Raw genomic sequence first — 7561 nt, forward strand, 5'->3', positions numbered from 1 at the left:
TAGAGAACGGTACTATTACTGAATCCGTTTCTCCGTATAATTCACCATTGTGGATTGTACCTAAGAAACCAGATTCAAAGGAAACAAAAGATGGCGTTTGGTCATTGATTATCGACGATTAAATGAAAAGACAAAAGGTGATGCATATCCTCTACCTAATATAATTGAAATACTCGATAGACTAGGTGGTGCAAAATACTTTTCTATTTTGACTTAGCAAGTGGTTTTCACCAAATTCGCATGGATCAAAAAGGACCAACCTAAAACTGCATTTAGTACTCCCAATGGTCATTATGAATATACCAGAATGCCATTCGGTCTTAAAAATGCTCCTACCACTTTCCAACGGCTTATGGATAAGGTTCTTTTGGGTTTACAGGATCAGGAATTGTTCGTATATTTAGATGATATCGTTGTCTTTGCATGTTCTTTGGAAGAACACAATGTTCGTGTTCGACGACTTTTCAATCGGTTGAAAAATGCAAATTTGGTATTACAAACCGATAAGTGTGAATTTCTGAATTTGGAAGTCGCTTATTTAGGACACATCATTGGTAACGGTGGTGTACGTCCAGATCCTAAGAAAACTGAAGCTATTGAAAAATTTCCAATTCCTAAAAACGCAACCAATGTTCGTCAGTTTTTAGGCTTGGCTGGTTATTATCGCAGATTTATAGAAAATTTCTCTGCTCGTGCTAAACCCCTTAGTAATTTACTTAGAAAGGACACTCCTTTTAATTGGGCAGATGAGCATCAAGCAAGTTTTGATGACTTGCGCAAAGCTTTATGCACTACACCGGTATTGCAATATCCCGATTTTACAAAACCATTTATTCTCACTACTGACGCCTCTGACATAGCTATTGGAGCAGTATTGAGTCAAGGTAAAATAGGTGAGGATAAACCAATTGCTTATTTATCCCGCTTATTGAGCCCTCCTGAAATGAATTATACCACAATGGAAAAAGAATGTCTCGCTGTAGTTTATGGAATATTACATTTTCGACCATATTTATATGGACAGCATTTCACATTAATCTGTGACCATGAACCTTTAAAATGGATTGATTCAGTCAAACCGCCAGTTCAGCGATTGATTCGTTGGAGAATTAGATTAAGAGAATATGAATATACCTTCATTTACAAACCCGGTAGATTTAATATAAATGCTGATGCATTATCTCGCAATCCGGTGGTATTACCAGTTGTACCTCAGTCGCAGGCAAAAATCTCTGCTCGATTATCCACTTCTATCGCTCAACATGCAGAGCGAATGAAAGCTGCAAAGGAAGCTGCCTATCTAATGTTAGTAGTATAGGTGACAGGGTTGAACAGCGACACGCAATGATGAAACCACCACCTCCAATTAAACTTAAATCAGCTCTAAAGAAAATCGGACCAGTGCAAAGATCTCCTATTCAAACAAAAGAATCCCAACCTATTCCTCCGGTTGCACAGGGCAGGAATAGCGGGTTCCCTAGCCTTGTACCTAATCAAATTCCTCCATTGAAGGATCAGGAAACAGACAAGCCGTCATCTATTAAAGATTATACTAAAATAACTTATGTCGATGATTCTGATACTAGTGATACTTCCCCTGAAATGCCACCAAGGATGCCTCTTCTACCTAATGTCATTGAATTGACTTCAGGTCATTCATCTACTTCTGATAGTTATTATTGGGATCCCCGTGGTATAGATTCACTCCGCACTCCACGTAAATCTCTGGTTACCTTTCGCGATCCAGTAGGTAGTTCAACACCCTTTCGTGTTCGTAGTTCTACCGACACAGAATCGGATGATCTTAACGGAACCTATACAAAAGGTAGAGCTAGTAAACGTTGGGCTGGTTTGCCAGTTATATCCGAACTCCTTTCTTCATTTCAAGATATCGAAAAAGAGGAGCTGGTGGAACCTCCAACCTTCGATACTGAAAAATCAATAGCCGACACTATTCCTAATGAATTATACTATCCTGGGATATCTGATGTCTCAGATGACCTAAACCTATCAATTCATACTTCTAATGAAAATCTAACGTATTTTAGAGATAATTATTTACACTTTATTCCTGCAGATTGTGAGCTCACTACTATAGTCTCTAGATTATTAATAGATACTGATAAAATAGATCCCCAAGATTTAAAATTGAAAAAGCCTAAACTAAATCAAATATTAATAACCAATAATGGTAAATATAAAATATTCAGCGCAGTAATTAAGAAAAATCATTTTGATGAATTCTCTCTTCAAAATTTTAAAACTCTACTAAATTCTTTTAAAGACGTTATCAAACAGTATAATATCAAGACATTACGAATTTAAAAAACAGGTGATATGCTTGAAGAAATAAATCAATCATTGATTACCAGTTTGCTTAAAGAATATTTAGGAAATTGTGATTGTTCAGTAACAATTTGCCATGGTAATGTTACCATACCCGAAGATGATATCCGAACAGACATAATTGCAGAATATCATGAAAGTCTAACCGGTGGACATAAGGGCATTACTAAAACATATCGCCGAATTCGCGAACGATTTTATTGGCCTAATATGCGTGATGATATTACTGAATATATTCGAACCTGTAAAAGTTGCCAAGAACAAAAATTGGTCCGTATTAAAAATAAGGAACCAATGATCATTACTGATACTCCCGCAGAACCCTTTGATAAAATTTCAATCGATACGGTAGGACCGTTACCCTTAACTCCGTCCGGAAATCAACATATTTTAACCGTCCAAGATAATTTAACCAAATATTGTATAGCTGTACCTATTCCTAATATTAAGGCCGAAACTATCGCCGATGCTTTAGCTCGTAATGTAATAATACAATTCGGATCTCCTCGAGTAATACTGAGTGACCAGGGTAGATCGTTTGTCGGAAAAATATTTCATCATTTAGCTAAATTATTTAGGATCAAACAAGTTACTACTTCTGGTTATCATCCTCAAACAAATGGAGCCTTAGAACGTAGCCACATAGTACTTACCGAATTTATCAAACATTATGTAAATAAATACGAAGATTGGGATAAACTTGTACCCTTCGCAATGTTTTCATATAACACGTCCATGCATGAATCAACTAGTTTTACTCCTTTTGAATTAATTTATGGGAAAAGAGCTCGTATACCTAGTGCATTTCCCCCTCCTGATAAAACCCAAACCTATGGATCATATCTGCATGACTTAATAAATCGGATGGATGATATGCGAAATCTAGCAACCCATCAATTAAATAAATCTAAACACCGCTCAAAACGATATTATGACGAACATATAAAACCTGGTATCTTTAAAGTTGGAGATCAGGTTTATGCAATAAAAGAACCCCGTAAAGGTAAATTCGATTCTCATTATAAAGGTCCATATACTATAACAGAACTACTAGACAACAATACTGCCATAATCAAAGACAAAAACAATAAACGCTCACTCAAACATATTGATAAATTAAAAATTTGTAACACACGAAAATCTTATAGTGATACCTCAGACTAATATGTATGTTCTATGTTCACTAGGATTGGAAGTCATGAATTTGATTAATTCTTGCTCTTGGATTCTATGGGTAATACCAACAGTTATGGGATTTATAGCCTACGACTGCAGCACTCCATTAATAAATATAACCTCATTATCATTAGTAGACATCAAAGATTGTAAGCTACCTATAGTGAAACCAGTTGGAAATAGTCCTATTGAATCATACAGTCAGACTGAACCTACTTTCATTGAACCTGAAACGCATATATATGACATTCCTTCCAGTAGTGTAAGATCATTAACAACCTCACCAACCAATCCCGAGGATGAATCTAAATCTATCTACGTAGAAATGCGTGATATTCGACGAACCCTAACTTTACAACCCATACCTGAAGAAATTTAAATTCTAGCATCTTTCTTATTATTCTCCTAATCCTAAAATGTACCCTTTCAAACAAACTAGAGGTATAACTAAAGATTTTGTTGATCTCATTGTTCGAATAGTCGGTAACGATTTGAACCTACCCGAAATAGATTTACCTGAATCATCCTTCAACACTCATGGTAACAGGGGTTACCATGCAGCATATATTATTTCTGTAAATGAAGAAGTAAAAACAATAGTAAAAGACAAGATTGAGCAATATATGCCAGAATATAAAAGGGAACTACGTTGGAAAAAGCAATATTACCAGGATCCCCTTTTTCCTAATAGATTATTACCCAGATTATTTAATGAAGATACTCCTGTTCATATTAGAACACCCTATGATAATTATGTATTACACATACTTAAAGAATTTGTAGGGAGTGTTTACAGATGAAATCTTCCTTCAGCTGAGTTAGTAGCTTGGGATTTCTTTGTTGAACTTCCTAACTCTTTGGAATTATTTTATCAGCCATTTCTCTCGGGTCGAACAAAGCATAGTCCTCGTAATTATAGAGAAGAAATCTTATATTGGTTTTCTAGACGAATGCATTATATTCAAAATCCTCATGATGAACTAGTTCCTTCACCCCCTAGACTACCTTATTACAAATTACTTAATTTGGAAGTACTCTTTTTAAATAACCGCCGATTGAAGAAACCAAGAAATAGACGCCCGGTAAAGCATTTCCAAAATTGGCCATTCTGTGGACAAAAGAGAAATCCTAAAGCCTTCCACCAAGATTGTACAATAACACTACCCATTTATTTGCCCCAAGAAATTGAGGATAGTTGCAAAAGATACGGATTATCTTGTTGTAAACAGCTTCTACCAGCGGTAGAATTAGGTTATGCCTCCTTTTGTACTAAATGCATTGATTTAAATATTTATTCTTATGATTTTGGCATCCACTATCCTCTAATAGATGAAGAAGTACATATTAAATGTGATGATTGTAAAGAATTGCTTTTTGAACTTTCTGACCTTGGCTCGTGTTTATCATGCATGATCCTTCATAAGTATTATGAAGATGAAGATCTAATGACTGGTTATCGTACCTTGAATAAAGTAAAAACAGCTTTGAATATAATATCTTTATTTGTTCATCGTAAACTGAATACTAATGATAATGATAACGACAAGAATAATGATTATTATTTTGATTATGATTATTCTTCTTATGATGAGCTTTATCTTTAATCATCATTATTCTTTTCCTTCCTATAACCTAATATTTAAACACTCATCATTTCTTTTTTTTTTGGTAGTTACCAGGAGAGAGGAAAGGATTTGAACAATCTACATATTTATTATATTTATATGCATGCTTAGTCGTGTTTTGTATGTTTCCTTTGTACACGTATATCTGTGTTAGAAATTAAACAACATGCCAAGAAGGACCTTCACTGAGAAATTCATGGGGACCACTTGGGTTGTAGCTTGCTACCCCTACGCCCCTGATTTCAAATAAATCATTAATTGTGTGATTCTCCAATAGGGAGATTTATTTAATAAGAATATTTATCCAGCTATTAGCATGTGTAATCTAGTTATATGTTCGTACCATAATCTAGAAGAATTATAATCAACCAAAAATATATAATGAAATACGTATTATAATACTATCTCTCAATATAATTTTTCTAGATTAAGAATGCCTGTGTGGAACAACCAGTAGTATAGTATACCTAAATATAAAAATTATCAACTGACTTCAAACAATTGAGACTGACTTACTAAGACTGTAAAAAAAAAAAAAAAATTATTAATTTTCAAATGACATATGTACCTCTAACATAACGAACGTACCTAATTAATAAAAGACTGAATTCTTGAGAAAAGTCAAGAATCAATATGAATAACAATTTAAAAAAAAAAAAAAAAAAAAGAGAGAGAGAGAAGAATTAATAATAATGTATATTTGGTCACCTTAAAAATCATATTACTTATTCTCTGTTAATTATTCAATTATATTTTATACATATATACTATTTATTGATTCTTAACGTAATAAATTTGAAAATTCCAATGCTATGAAATAAGGAATCTTCAGATCTGGTCATGACCTATGCAAAGAAAGGGATTACTCGTTATGAATATATAAATTTTATAAAGAATTTTCTCGATGTTTTTACAATTGATCTATTTATATATTATATTGTATATCTTAAGCAATTATTATCCAAAGAAATTATATTGAACCATATTATCGAAGCAATGTACAATTTATACCAAATAAGTATCAGTACAAATAATCCATAACAGTAAAATAAGTAACAATGTTTCATAGTGAGTAAGAATTCCCTAATCAAAATCGATTCTTTTCTTAATAAGCTTCAAGTTTATAAATTAACAATATTACACACTACACTAAGCTACTTACATCACGTGTATGGCATTATAATTAAAGACCTCATCAGTAATTGGGACGACTTCAAGCACGGGCTAAACAACTTCAAATTTCTCCTTGCTGTCTCTACTTACGTCCTCCTTTTGGCAAACTGGAATTGCATGAAGCTGAGCCTATGTCACCTTCTTCAACAATTAATCAAAGTGCCCACTGATTATTTGTTAGTTCACTATCAATAAAATTGGTACCAAGAGCAATTGCCACTACAGACAATTCCAAAGCTCTGTAGAAGGCGACGCTGAAATGCCTTTTACCACAATCATGCTCAACAAGCACCGTGAACACCAATCATGGCCAAAAAGAATCTCTAATTTCTTAAAGGTTCGAAGAAATTGCCAACTATCTCTAACTACCTGAATTGATCAGCTACATCAAACCAAGGGGTGGACTTGCAGAGAATGCAGTTACTCAATGTTAATGGCAGGACACCTATACAACGTCTAGTCAATCGTCAAATATCCCTCCGAATTATAACTAATTATAAAAGCCATACATTACGCATTAAAATTGTAACACAAAACATTTACACTTTCTGGTAGTGGCACAAACGATCACCATTCACCTGTTTTAAGCTTAAATAAGTTAACCTTAAATAAGAGTCTTCGAGGACGAAGACGATTCTAGGCAGGGAGGTGTGACGAACGAAGTTTATGCCACTACCCTCTTCTTTTATGTGAGATAAATGACGGGGGCTGCTTTCCTTTTATTTATTGTATTACGATTTAACCACAAAATATAATTCAATCTCCACTTTGATAATTGGAACGATAACAGTTAATAGTAGTGTCAATAAGAGCAGGCTCCATCGTTTATCAAGTGAAACCAACAGATTCTTTAGTCACGTAATATAAGTGGTCATATATCACTTCTGACTTCTGTATCTTAACACGTAGTAACCGGTAACAATCAATACCCTTATGGAACCACAATGTCGCGGGAATCGTATAAAAACCCCTTGAAGATGTTCACCAGTGCTCAGACTGTCGAAGGCTCTCGCACTCGTCAGTTCTAAATTTCAAGTTAAATTCTACCAAGAATCTAACATAGAAATTTAGACGAGTACAACTACTTGCTGGCCAACCTAATCTTTTCTTTGAAAGTTGCTTACTCTCGTTAAAGAGGCTTAGGTGCTCTGAGAGCTGGTGCTTTTACAATTAAAATTATAATTTAGGGTTTCAATACCCAAACCAATATATTTATAAAGACTCAAATTAAGGAGCTCCTA

Source organism: Cotesia glomerata, linkage group LG8, assembly GCF_020080835.1.
Source record: "Cotesia glomerata isolate CgM1 linkage group LG8, MPM_Cglom_v2.3, whole genome shotgun sequence".
In the NCBI taxonomy this organism is placed as follows: Eukaryota; Metazoa; Arthropoda; class Insecta; order Hymenoptera; family Braconidae; genus Cotesia; species Cotesia glomerata.